The sequence below is a fragment of the Podarcis vaucheri genome (assembly GCF_965113315.1).
Source record: "Podarcis vaucheri genome assembly, chromosome: 8".
Lineage (NCBI taxonomy): Eukaryota > Metazoa > Chordata > Lepidosauria > Squamata > Lacertidae > Podarcis > Podarcis vaucheri.
Window position 1 is genome coordinate 13166890 of NC_138766.1, and position 12025 is coordinate 13178914.

Below are 12025 nucleotides of genomic sequence, written 5' to 3' on the forward strand. Positions count from 1 at the left end.
TTATCACAGGACAAGAAATCAGCCCTCAAAAACGTAACCGGCAGAAAATATTTTTTTGAAAAAATCCCTAATCCCCGGGGTCACGATTTCAGCAAAAATCTGACTTTTGGCAATTCACTCAAAAATGGTGCCAGAAGCTTGCAAATGATCCCCTGAAAGCTTTGGCGATGGAAACAGAAGGCTTTTTATCACAGGACAAGAAATCAGCCCTCAAAAACGTAACCGGCAGAAAATATTTTTTTGAAAAAATCCCTAAGCCCCGGGGTCACAATTTCAGCAAAAATCTGACTTTTGGCAATTCACTCAAAAATGGTGCCAGAAGCTTGCAAATGATCCCCTGAAAGCTTTGGCGATGGAAACAGAAGGCTTTTTATCACAGGACAAGAAATCAGCCCTCAAAAACGTAACCGGCAGAAAATATTTTTTTGAAAAAATCCCAAAGCCCCGGGGTCACAATTTCAGCAAAAATCTGACTTTTGGCAATTCACTCAAAAATGGTGCCAGAAGCTTGCAAATGATCCCCTGAAAGCTTTGGCGATGGAAACAGAAGGCTTTTTATCACAGGACAAGAAATCAGCCCTCAAAAACGTAACCGGCAGAAAATATTTTTTTGAAAAAATCCCTAAGCCCCGGGGTAACAATTTCAGCAAAAATCTGACTTTTGGCAATTCACTCAAAAATGGTGCCAGAAGCTTGCAAATGATCCCCTGAAAGCTTTGGCGATGGAAACAGAAGGCTTTTTATCACAGGACAAGAAATCAGCCCTCAAAAACGTAACCGGCAGAAAATATTTTTTTTGAAAAAATCCCTAAGCCCCAGTGGTCACAATTTTAGCAAAAATCTGACTTTTGGCAATTCACTCAAAAATGGTGCCAACCGGTTGCAAATGCTCACCTGAAACCTTTGGCGATGGAAACAGAAGGCTTTTTATCACAGGACAAGAAATCAGCCCTCAAAAACTTAATCGGCAGAAAATATTTTTTTGAAAAAATCCCTAAGCCCCGGGGTCACAATTTCAGCAAAAATCTGACTTTTGGCAATTCACTCAAAAATGGTGCCAGAAGCTTGCAAATGATCCCCTGAAAGCATTGGTGATGGAAACAGAAGGCTTTTTATCACAGGACAAGAAATCAGCCCTCAAAAACTTAACCGGCAGAAAATATTTTTTTGAAAAAATCCCTAAGCCCCGGGGTCACAATTTCAGCAAAAATCTGACTTTTGGCAATTCACTCAAAAATGGTGCCAGAAGCTTGCAAATGATCCCCTGAAAGCTTTGGCGATGGAAACAGAAGGCTTTTTATCACAGGACAAGAAATCAGCCCTCAAAAACTTAACCGGCAGAAAATATTTTTTTGAAAAAATCTGACTTTTGGCAATTCACTCAAAAATGGTGCCAGAAGCTTGCAAATGCTCCCCAGAAAGGTTTGGCACTTGAAACAGAAGGCTTTTTATCACAGGACAAGAAATCAGCCCTCAAAAACTTAACCGGCAGAAAATATTTTTTTGAAAAAATCCCTAAGCCCCGGGGTCACAATTTCAGCAAAAATCTGACTTTTGGCAATTCACTCAAAAATGGTGCCAAAAGCTTGAAAATGCTGTCCTGAAAGGTTTGGCGATGGAAACAGAAGGCTTTTTATCACAGGACAAGAAATCAGCCCTCAAAAACTTAACCGGCAGAAAATATTTTTTTGAAAAAATCTCTAAGCCCCGGGGTCACAATTTCAGTAAAAATCTGACTTTTGGCAATTCACTCAAAAATGGTGCCAGAAGCTTACAAATGATCCCCTGAAAGGTTTGGCACTCGAAACAGAAGGCTTTTTATAACAGGACAAGAAATCAGCCCTCAAAAACTTAACCGGCAGAAAATATTTTTTTGAAAAAATCCCTAAGCCCCGGGGTCACAATTTCAGCCAAAATCTGACTTTTGGCAATTCACTCAAAAATGGTGCCAGAAGGTTGCAAATGATCCCCTGAAAGCTTTGGCGATGGAAACAGAAGGCTTTTTATCACAGGACAAGAAATCAGCCCTCAAAAACGTAACCGGCAGAAAATATTTTTTTGAAAAAATCCCTAAGCCCCGGGGTCACAATTTCAGCAAAAATCTGACTTTTGGCAATTCACTCAAAAATGGTGCCAGAAGCTTGCAAATGATCCCCTGAAAGCTTTGGCGATGGAAACAGAAGGCTTTTTATCACAGGACAAGAAATCAGCCCTCAAAAACGTAACCGGCAGAAAATATTTTTTTGAAAAAATCCCTAAGCCCCGGGTCACAATTTCAGCAAATATCTGACTTTTGGCAATTCATTCAAAAATGGTTCCAAGAGCTTAAAAATGCTCCCCTGAAAGGTTTGGCACTCGAAACAGAAGGCTTTTTATCACAGGACAAGAAATCAGCCCTCAAAAACTTAACCGGCAGAAAATATTTTTTTGAAAAAATCCCTAAGCCCCGGGGTCACAATTTCAGCAAAAATCTGACTTTTGGCAATTCATTCAAAAATGGTTCCAAGAGCTTAAAAATGCTCCCCTGAAAGGTTTGGCACTCGAAACAGAAGGCTTTTTATCACAGGACAAGAAATCAGCCCTCAAAAACTTAACCGGCAGAAAATATTTTTTTGAAAAAATCCCTAAGCCCCGGGGTCACAATTTCAGCAAAAATCTGACTTTTGGCAATTCACTCAAAAATGGTGCCAAAAGCTTGAAAATGCTGTCCTGAAAGCTTTGGCGATGGAAACAGAAGGCTTTTTATCACAGGACAAGAAATCAGCCCTCAAAAACTTAACCGGCAGAAAATATTTTTTTGAAAAAATCCCTAAGCCCCGGGTCACAATTTCAGCAAATATCTGACTTTTGGCAATTCACTCAAAAATGGTGCTAGAAGCTTGCAAATGATCCCCTGAAAGCTTTGGCGATGGAAACAGAAGGCTTTTTATCACAGGACAAGAAATCAGCCCTCAAAAACGTAACCGGCAGAAAATATTTTTTTTGAAAAAATCCCTAAGCCCCGGGGTCACAATTTCAGCAAAAATCTGACTTTTGGCAATTCACTCAAAAATGGTGCCAGAAGCTTGCAAATGATCCCCTGAAAGCTTTGGCGATGGAAACAGAAGGCTTTTTATCACAGGACAAGAAATCAGCCCTCAAAAACGTAACCGGCAGAAAATATTTTTTTGAAAAAATCCCTAAGCCCCGGGGTAACAATTTCAGCAAAAATCTGACTTTTGGCAATTCACTCAAAAATGGTGCCAGAAGCTTGCAAATGATCCCCTGAAAGCTTTGGCGATGGAAACAGAAGGCTTTTTATCACAGGACAAGAAATCAGCCCTCAAAAACTTAACCGGCAGAAAATATTTTTTTGAAAAAATCCCTAAGCCCCGGGGTCACAATTTCAGCAAAAATCTGACTTTTGGCAATTCACTCAAAAATGGTGCCAGAAGCTTGCAAATGATCCCCTGAAAACTTTGGCGATGGAAACAGAAGGCTTTTTATCACAGGACAAGAAGTCAGCCCTCAAAAACTTAACCGGCAGAAAATATTTTTTTGAAAAAATCCCTAAGCCCCGGGGTCACAATTTCAGCAAAAATCTGACTTTTGGCAATTCACTCAAAAATGGTGCCAGAAGCTTGCAAATGATCCCCTGAAAGCTTTGGCGATGGAAACAGAAGGCTTTTTATCACAGGACAAGAAATCAGCCCTCAAAAACGTAACCGGCAGAAAATATTTTTTTGAAAAAATCCCTAAGCCCCGGGGTAACAATTTCAGCAAAAATCTGACTTTTGGCAATTCACTCAAAAATGGTGCCAGAAGCTTGCCAATGATCCCCTGAAAGCTTTGGCGATGGAAACAGAAGGCTTTTTATCACAGGACAAGAAATCAGCCCTCAAAAACTTAACCGGCAGAAAATATTTTTTTGAAAAAATCCCTAAGCCCCGGGGTCACAATTTCAGCAAAAATCTGACTTTTGGCAATTCACTCAAAAATGGTGCCAGAAGCTTGCAAATGATCCCCTGAAAGCTTTGGCGATGGAAACAGAAGGCTTTTTATCACAGGACAAGAAATCAGCCCTCAAAAACTTAACCGGCAGAAAATATTTTTTTGAAAAAATCCCTAAGCCCCGGGGTCACAATTTCAGCAAAAATCTGACTTTTGGCACTTCACTCAAAAATGGTGCCAGAAGCTTGCAAATGATCCCCTGAAAACTTTGGCGATGGAAACAGAAGGCTTTTTATCACAGGACAAGAAGTCAGCCCTCAAAAACTTAACCGGCAGAAAATATTTTTTTGAAAAAATCCCTAAGCCCCGGGGTCACAATTTCAGCAAAAATCTGACTTTTGGCAATTCATTCAAAAATGGTTCCAAGAGCTTAAAAATGCTCCCCTGAAAGGTTTGGCACTCGAAACAGAAGGCTTTTTATCACAGGACAAGAAATCAGCCCTTAAAAACTTAACCGGCAGAAAATATTTTTTTGAAAAAATCCCTAATCCCCGGGGTCACAATTTCAGCAAAAATCTGACTTTTGGCAATTCACTCAAAAATGGTGCCAAAAGCTTGAAAATGCTGTCCTGAAAGCTTTGGCGATGGAAACAGAAGGCTTTTTATCACAGGACAAGAAATCAGCCCTCAAAAACTTAACCGGCAGAAAATATTTTTTTGAAAAAATCCCTAAGCCCCGGGGTCACAATTTCAGCAAAAATCTGACTTTTGGCAATTCACTCAAAAATGGTGCCAGAAGCTTGCAAATGATCCCCTGAAAACTTTGGCGATGGAAACAGAAGGCTTTTTATCACAGGACAAGAAGTCAGCCCTCAAAAACTTAACCGGCAGAAAATATTTTTTTGAAAAAATCCCTAAGCCCCGGGGTCACAATTTCAGCAAAAATCTGACTTTTGGCAATTCACTCAAAAATGGTGCCAGAAGCTTGCAAATGATCCCCTGAAAGCTTTGGCGATGGAAACAGAAGGCTTTTTATCACAGGACAAGAAATCAGCCCTCAAAAACGTAACCGGCAGAAAATATTTTTTTGAAAAAATCCCTAAGCCCCGGGGTAACAATTTCAGCAAAAATCTGACTTTTGGCAATTCACTCAAAAATGGTGCCAGAAGCTTGCCAATGATCCCCTGAAAGCTTTGGCGATGGAAACAGAAGGCTTTTTATCACAGGACAAGAAATCAGCCCTCAAAAACTTAACCGGCAGAAAATATTTTTTTGAAAAAATCCCTAAGCCCCGGGGTCACAATTTCAGCAAAAATCTGACTTTTGGCAATTCACTCAAAAATGGTGCCAGAAGCTTGCAAATGATCCCCTGAAAGCTTTGGCGATGGAAACAGAAGGCTTTTTATCACAGGACAAGAAATCAGCCCTCAAAAACGTAACCGGCAGAAAATATTTTTTTGAAAAAATCCCTAAGCCCCGGGGTAACAATTTCAGCAAAAATCTGACTTTTGGCAATTCACTCAAAAATGGTGCCAGAAGCTTGCCAATGATCCCCTGAAAGCTTTGGCGATGGAAACAGAAGGCTTTTTATCACAGGACAAGAAATCAGCCCTCAAAAACTTAACCGGCAGAAAATATTTTTTTGAAAAAATCCCTAAGCCCCGGGGTCACAATTTCAGCAAAAATCTGACTTTTGGCAATTCACTCAAAAATGGTGCCAGAAGCTTGCAAATGATCCCCTGAAAGCTTTGGCGATGGAAACAGAAGGCTTTTTATCACAGGACAAGAAATCAGCCCTCAAAAACTTAACCGGCAGAAAATATTTTTTTGAAAAAATCCCTAAGCCCCGGGGTCACAATTTCAGCAAAAATCTGACTTTTGGCACTTCACTCAAAAATGGTGCCAGAAGCTTGCAAATGATCCCCTGAAAACTTTGGCGATGGAAACAGAAGGCTTTTTATCACAGGACAAGAAGTCAGCCCTCAAAAACTTAACCGGCAGAAAATATTTTTTTGAAAAAATCCCTAAGCCCCGGGGTCACAATTTCAGCAAAAATCTGACTTTTGGCAATTCATTCAAAAATGGTTCCAAGAGCTTAAAAATGCTCCCCTGAAAGGTTTGGCACTCGAAACAGAAGGCTTTTTATCACAGGACAAGAAATCAGCCCTTAAAAACTTAACCGGCAGAAAATATTTTTTTGAAAAAATCCCTAATCCCCGGGGTCACAATTTCAGCAAAAATCTGACTTTTGGCAATTCACTCAAAAATGGTGCCAAAAGCTTGAAAATGCTGTCCTGAAAGCTTTGGCGATGGAAACAGAAGGCTTTTTATCACAGGACAAGAAATCAGCCCTCAAAAACTTAACCGGCAGAAAATATTTTTTTGAAAAAATCCCTAAGCCCCGGGGTCACAATTTCAGCAAAAATCTGACTTTTGGCAATTCACTCAAAAATGGTGCCAGAAGCTTGCAAATGATCCCCTGAAAACTTTGGCGATGGAAACAGAAGGCTTTTTATCACAGGACAAGAAGTCAGCCCTCAAAAACTTAACCGGCAGAAAATATTTTTTTGAAAAAATCCCTAAGCCCCGGGGTCACAATTTCAGCAAAAATCTGACTTTTGGCAATTCACTCAAAAATGGTGCCAGAAGCTTGCAAATGATCCCCTGAAAGCTTTGGCGATGGAAACAGAAGGCTTTTTATCACAGGACAAGAAATCAGCCCTCAAAAACGTAACCGGCAGAAAATATTTTTTTGAAAAAATCCCTAAGCCCCGGGGTAACAATTTCAGCAAAAATCTGACTTTTGGCAATTCACTCAAAAATGGTGCCAGAAGCTTGCCAATGATCCCCTGAAAGCTTTGGCGATGGAAACAGAAGGCTTTTTATCACAGGACAAGAAATCAGCCCTCAAAAACTTAACCGGCAGAAAATATTTTTTTGAAAAAATCCCTAAGCCCCGGGGTCACAATTTCAGCAAAAATCTGACTTTTGGCAATTCACTCAAAAATGGTGCCAGAAGCTTGCAAATGATCCCCTGAAAGCTTTGGCGATGGAAACAGAAGGCTTTTTATCACAGGACAAGAAATCAGCCCTCAAAAACTTAACCGGCAGAAAATATTTTTTTGAAAAAATCCCTAAGCCCCGGGGTCACAATTTCAGCAAAAATCTGACTTTTGGCAATTCACTCAAAAATGGTGCCAGAAGCTTGCAAATGATCCCCTGAAAACTTTGGCGATGGAAACAGAAGGCTTTTTATCACAGGACAAGAAGTCAGCCCTCAAAAACTTAACCGGCAGAAAATATTTTTTTGAAAAAATCCCTAAGCCCCGGGGTCACAATTTCAGCAAAAATCTGACTTTTGGCAATTCATTCAAAAATGGTTCCAAGAGCTTAAAAATGCTCCCCTGAAAGGTTTGGCACTCGAAACAGAAGGCTTTTTATCACAGGACAAGAAATCAGCCCTTAAAAACTTAACCGGCAGAAAATATTTTTTTGAAAAAATCCCTAATCCCCGGGGTCACAATTTCAGCAAAAATCTGACTTTTGGCAATTCACTCAAAAATGGTGCCAAAAGCTTGAAAATGCTGTCCTGAAAGCTTTGGCGATGGAAACAGAAGGCTTTTTATCACAGGACAAGAAATCAGCCCTCAAAAACTTAACCGGCAGAAAATATTTTTTTGAAAAAATCCCTAAGCCCCGGGTCACAATTTCAGCAAATATCTGACTTTTGGCAATTCACTCAAAAATGGTGCTAGAAGCTTGCAAATGATCCCCTGAAAGCTTTGGCGATGGAAACAGAAGGCTTTTTATCACAGGACAAGAAATCAGCCCTCAAAAACGTAACCGGCAGAAATTTTTTTTTTGAAAAAATCCCTAAGCCCCGGGGTCACAATTTCAGCAAAAATCTGACTTTTGGCAATTCACTCAAAAATGGTGCCAGAAGCTTGCCAATGATCCCCTGAAAGCTTTGGCGATGGAAACAGAAGGCTTTTTATCACAGGACAAGAAATCAGCCCTCAAAAACTTAACCGGCAGAAAATATTTTTTTGAAAAAATCCCTAAGCCCCGGGGTCACAATTTCAGCAAAAATCTGACTTTTGGCAATTCACTCAAAAATGGTGCCAGAAGCCTGCAAATGATCCCCTGAAAGCTTTGGCGATGGAAACAGAAGGCTTTTTATCACAGGACAAGAAATCAGCCCTCAAAAACTTAACCGGCAGAAAATATTTTTTTGAAAAAATCCCTAAGCCCCGGGGTCACAATTTCAGCAAAAATCTGACTTTTGGCAATTCACTCAAAAATGGTGCCAGAAGCTTGCAAATGATCCCCTGAAAACTTTGGCGATGGAAACAGAAGGCTTTTTATCACAGGACAAGAAGTCAGCCCTCAAAAACTTAACCGGCAGAAAATATTTTTTTGAAAAAATCCCTAAGCCCCGGGGTCACAATTTCAGCAAAAATCTGACTTTTGGCAATTCATTCAAAAATGGTTCCAAGAGCTTAAAAATGCTCCCCTGAAAGGTTTGGCACTCGAAACAGAAGGCTTTTTATCACAGGACAAGAAATCAGCCCTTAAAAACTTAACCGGCAGAAAATATTTTTTTGAAAAAATCCCTAAGCCCCGGGGTCACAATTTCAGCAAAAATCTGACTTTTGGCAATTCACTCAAAAATGGTGCCAAAAGCTTGAAAATGCTGTCCTGAAAGCTTTGGCGATGGAAACAGAAGGCTTTTTATCACAGGACAAGAAATCAGCCCTCAAAAACTTAACCGGCAGAAAATATTTTTTTGAAAAAATCCCTAAGCCCCGGGGTCACAATTTCAGCAAAAATCTGACTTTTGGCAATTCACTCAAAAATGGTGCCAGAAGCTTGCAAATGATCCCCTGAAAGCTTTGGCGATGGAAACAGAAGGCTTTTTATCACAGGACAAGAAATCAGCCCTCAAAAACGTAACCGGCAGAAAATATTTTTTTGAAAAAATCCCTAAGCCCCGGGGTCACAATTTCAGCAAAAATCTGACTTTTGGCAATTCACTCAAAAATGGTGCCAGAAGGTTGCAAAGGATCCCCTGAAAGCTTTGGCGATGGAAACAGAAGGCTTTTTATCACAGGACAAGAAATCAGCCCTCAAAAACTTAACCGGCAGAAAATATTTTTTTGAAAAAATCCCTAAGCCCCGGGGTCACAATTTCAGCAAAAATCTGACTTTTGGCAATTCACTCAAAAATGGTGCCAGAAGCTTGCAAATGATCCCCTGAAAGCTTTGGCGATGGAAACAGAAGGCTTTTTATCACAGGACAAGAAATCAGCCCTCAAAAACGTAACCGGCAGAAAATATTTTTTTGAAAAAATCCCTAAGCCCCGGGGTCACAATTTCAGCAAAAATCTGACTTTTGGCAATTCACTCAAAAATGGTTCCAAGAGCTTAAAAATGCTCCCCTGAAAGGTTTGGCACTCGAAACAGAAGGCTTTTTATCACAGGACAAGAAATCAGCCCTTAAAAACTTAACCGGCAGAAAATATTTTTTTGAAAAAATCCCTAAGCCCCGGGTTCACAATTTCAGCAAAAATCTGACTTTTGGCAATTCACTCAAAAATGGTGCCAAAAGCTTGAAAATGCTGTCCTGAAAGCTTTGGCGATGGAAACAGAAGGCTTTTTATCACAGGACAAGAAATCAGCCCTCAAAAACTTAACCGGCAGAAAATATTTTTTTGAAAAAATCCCTAACCCCGGGTCACAATTTCAGCAAATATCTGACTTTTGGCAATTCACTCAAAAATGGTGCTAGAAGCTTGCAAATGATCCCCTGAAAGCTTTGGCGATGGAAACAGAAGGCTTTTTATCACAGGACAAGAAATCAGCCCTCAAAAACGTAACCGGCAGAAATTTTTTTTTTGAAAAAATCCCTAAGCCCCTGGGTCACAATTTCAGCAAAAATCTGACTTTTGGCAATTCACTCAAAAATGGTGCCAGAAGCTTGCAAATGATCCCCTGAAAGCTTTGGCGATGGAAACAGAAGGCTTTTTATCACAGGACAAGAAATCAGCCCACAAAAACTTAACCGGCAGAAACTATTTTTTTGAAAAAATCCCTAAGCCCCGGGGTCACAATTTCAGCAAAAATCTGACTTTTGGCAATTCACTAAAAAATGGTGCCAGAAGGTTGCAAATGATCCCCTGAAAGCTTTGGTGATGGAAACAGAAGGCTTTTTATCACAGGACAAGAAGTCAGCCCTCAAAAACTTAACCAGCAGAAAATATTTTTTTGAAAAAATCCCTAAGCCCCGGGGTCACAATTTCAGCAAAAATCTGACTTTTGGCAATTCACTCAAAAATGGTGCCAAAAGCTTGCAAAGGATCCCCTGAAAGCTTTGGCGATGGAAACAGAAGGCTTTTTATCACAGGACAAGAAATCAGCCCTCAAAAACTTAACCGGCAGAAAATATTTTTTTGAAAAAATCCCTAAGCCCCGGGGTCACAATTTCAGCAAAAATCTGACTTTTGGCAATTCACTCAAAAATGGTGCCAGAAGCTTGCAAATGATCCCCTGAAAGCTTTGGCGATGGAAACAGAAGGCTTTTTATCACAGGACAAGAAATCAGCCCTCAAAAACGTAACCGGCAGAAAATATTTTTTTGAAAAAATCCCTAAGCCCCGGGGTCACAATTTCAGCAAAAATCTGACTTTTGGCAATTCACTCAAAAATGGTGCCAGAAGCTTGCAAATGATCCCCTGAAAGCTTTGGCGATGGAAACAGAAGGCTTTTTATCACAGGACAAGAAATCAGCCCTCAAAAACGTAACTGGCAGAAAATATTTTTTTTGAAAAAATCCCTAAGCCCCGGGGTCACAATTTCAGCAAAAATCTGACTTTTGGCAATTCACTCAAAAATGGTGCCAGAAGCTTGCAAATGATCCCCTGAAAGCTTTGGCGATGGAAACAGAAGGCTTTTTATCACAGGACAAGAAATCAGCCCTCAAAAACGTAACCGGCAGAAAATATTTTTTTGAAAAAATCCCTAAGCCCCGGGGTAACAATTTCAGCAAAAATCTGACTTTTGGCAATTCACTCAAAAATGGTGCCAGAAGCTTGCAAATGATCCCCTGAAAGCTGTGGCGATGGAAACAGAAGGCTTTTTATCACAGGACAAGAAATCAGCCCTCAAAAACGTAACCGGCAGAAAATATTTTTTTGAAAAAATCCCTAAGCCCCGGGGTCACAATTTCAGCCAAAATCTGACTTTTGGCAATTCACTCAAAAATGGTGCCAGAAGGTTGCAAAGGATCCCCTGAAAGCTTTGGCGATGGAAACAGAAGGCTTTTTATCACAGGACAAGAAATCAGCCCTCAAAAACTTAACCGGCAGAAAATATTTTTTTGAAAAAATCCCTAAGCCCCGGGGTCACAATTTCAGCAAAAATCTGACTTTTGGCAATTCACTCAAAAATGGTGCCAGAAACTTGCAAATGATCCCCTGAAAGCTTTGGCGATGGAAACAGAAGGCTTTTTATCACAGGACAAGAAATCAGCCCTCAAAAACGTAACCGGCAGAAAATATTTTTTTGAAAAAATCCCTAAGCCCTGGGGTCACAATTTCAGCAAAAATCTGACTTTTGGCAATTCACTCAAAAATGGTTCCAAGAGCTTAAAAATGCTCCCCTGAAAGGTTTGGCACTCGAAACAGAAGGCTTTTTATCACAGGACAAGAAATCAGCCCTTAAAAACTTAACCGGCAGAAAATATTTTTTTGAAAAAATCCCTAAGCCCCGGGGTCACAATTTCAGCAAAAATCTGACTTTTGGCAATTCACTCAAAAATGGTGCCAAAAGCTTGAAAATGCTGTCCTGAAAGCTTTGGCGATGGAAACAGAAGGCTTTTTATCACAGGACAAGAAATCAGCCCTCAAAAACTTAACCGGCAGAAAATATTTTTTTGAAAAAATCCCTAAGCCCCGGGTCACAATTTCAGCAAATATCTGACTTTTGGCAATTCACTCAAAAATGGTGCTAGAAGCTTGCAAATGATCCCCTGAAAGCTTTGGCGATGGAAACAGAAGGCTTTTTATCACAGGACAAGAAATCAGCCCTCAAAAACGTA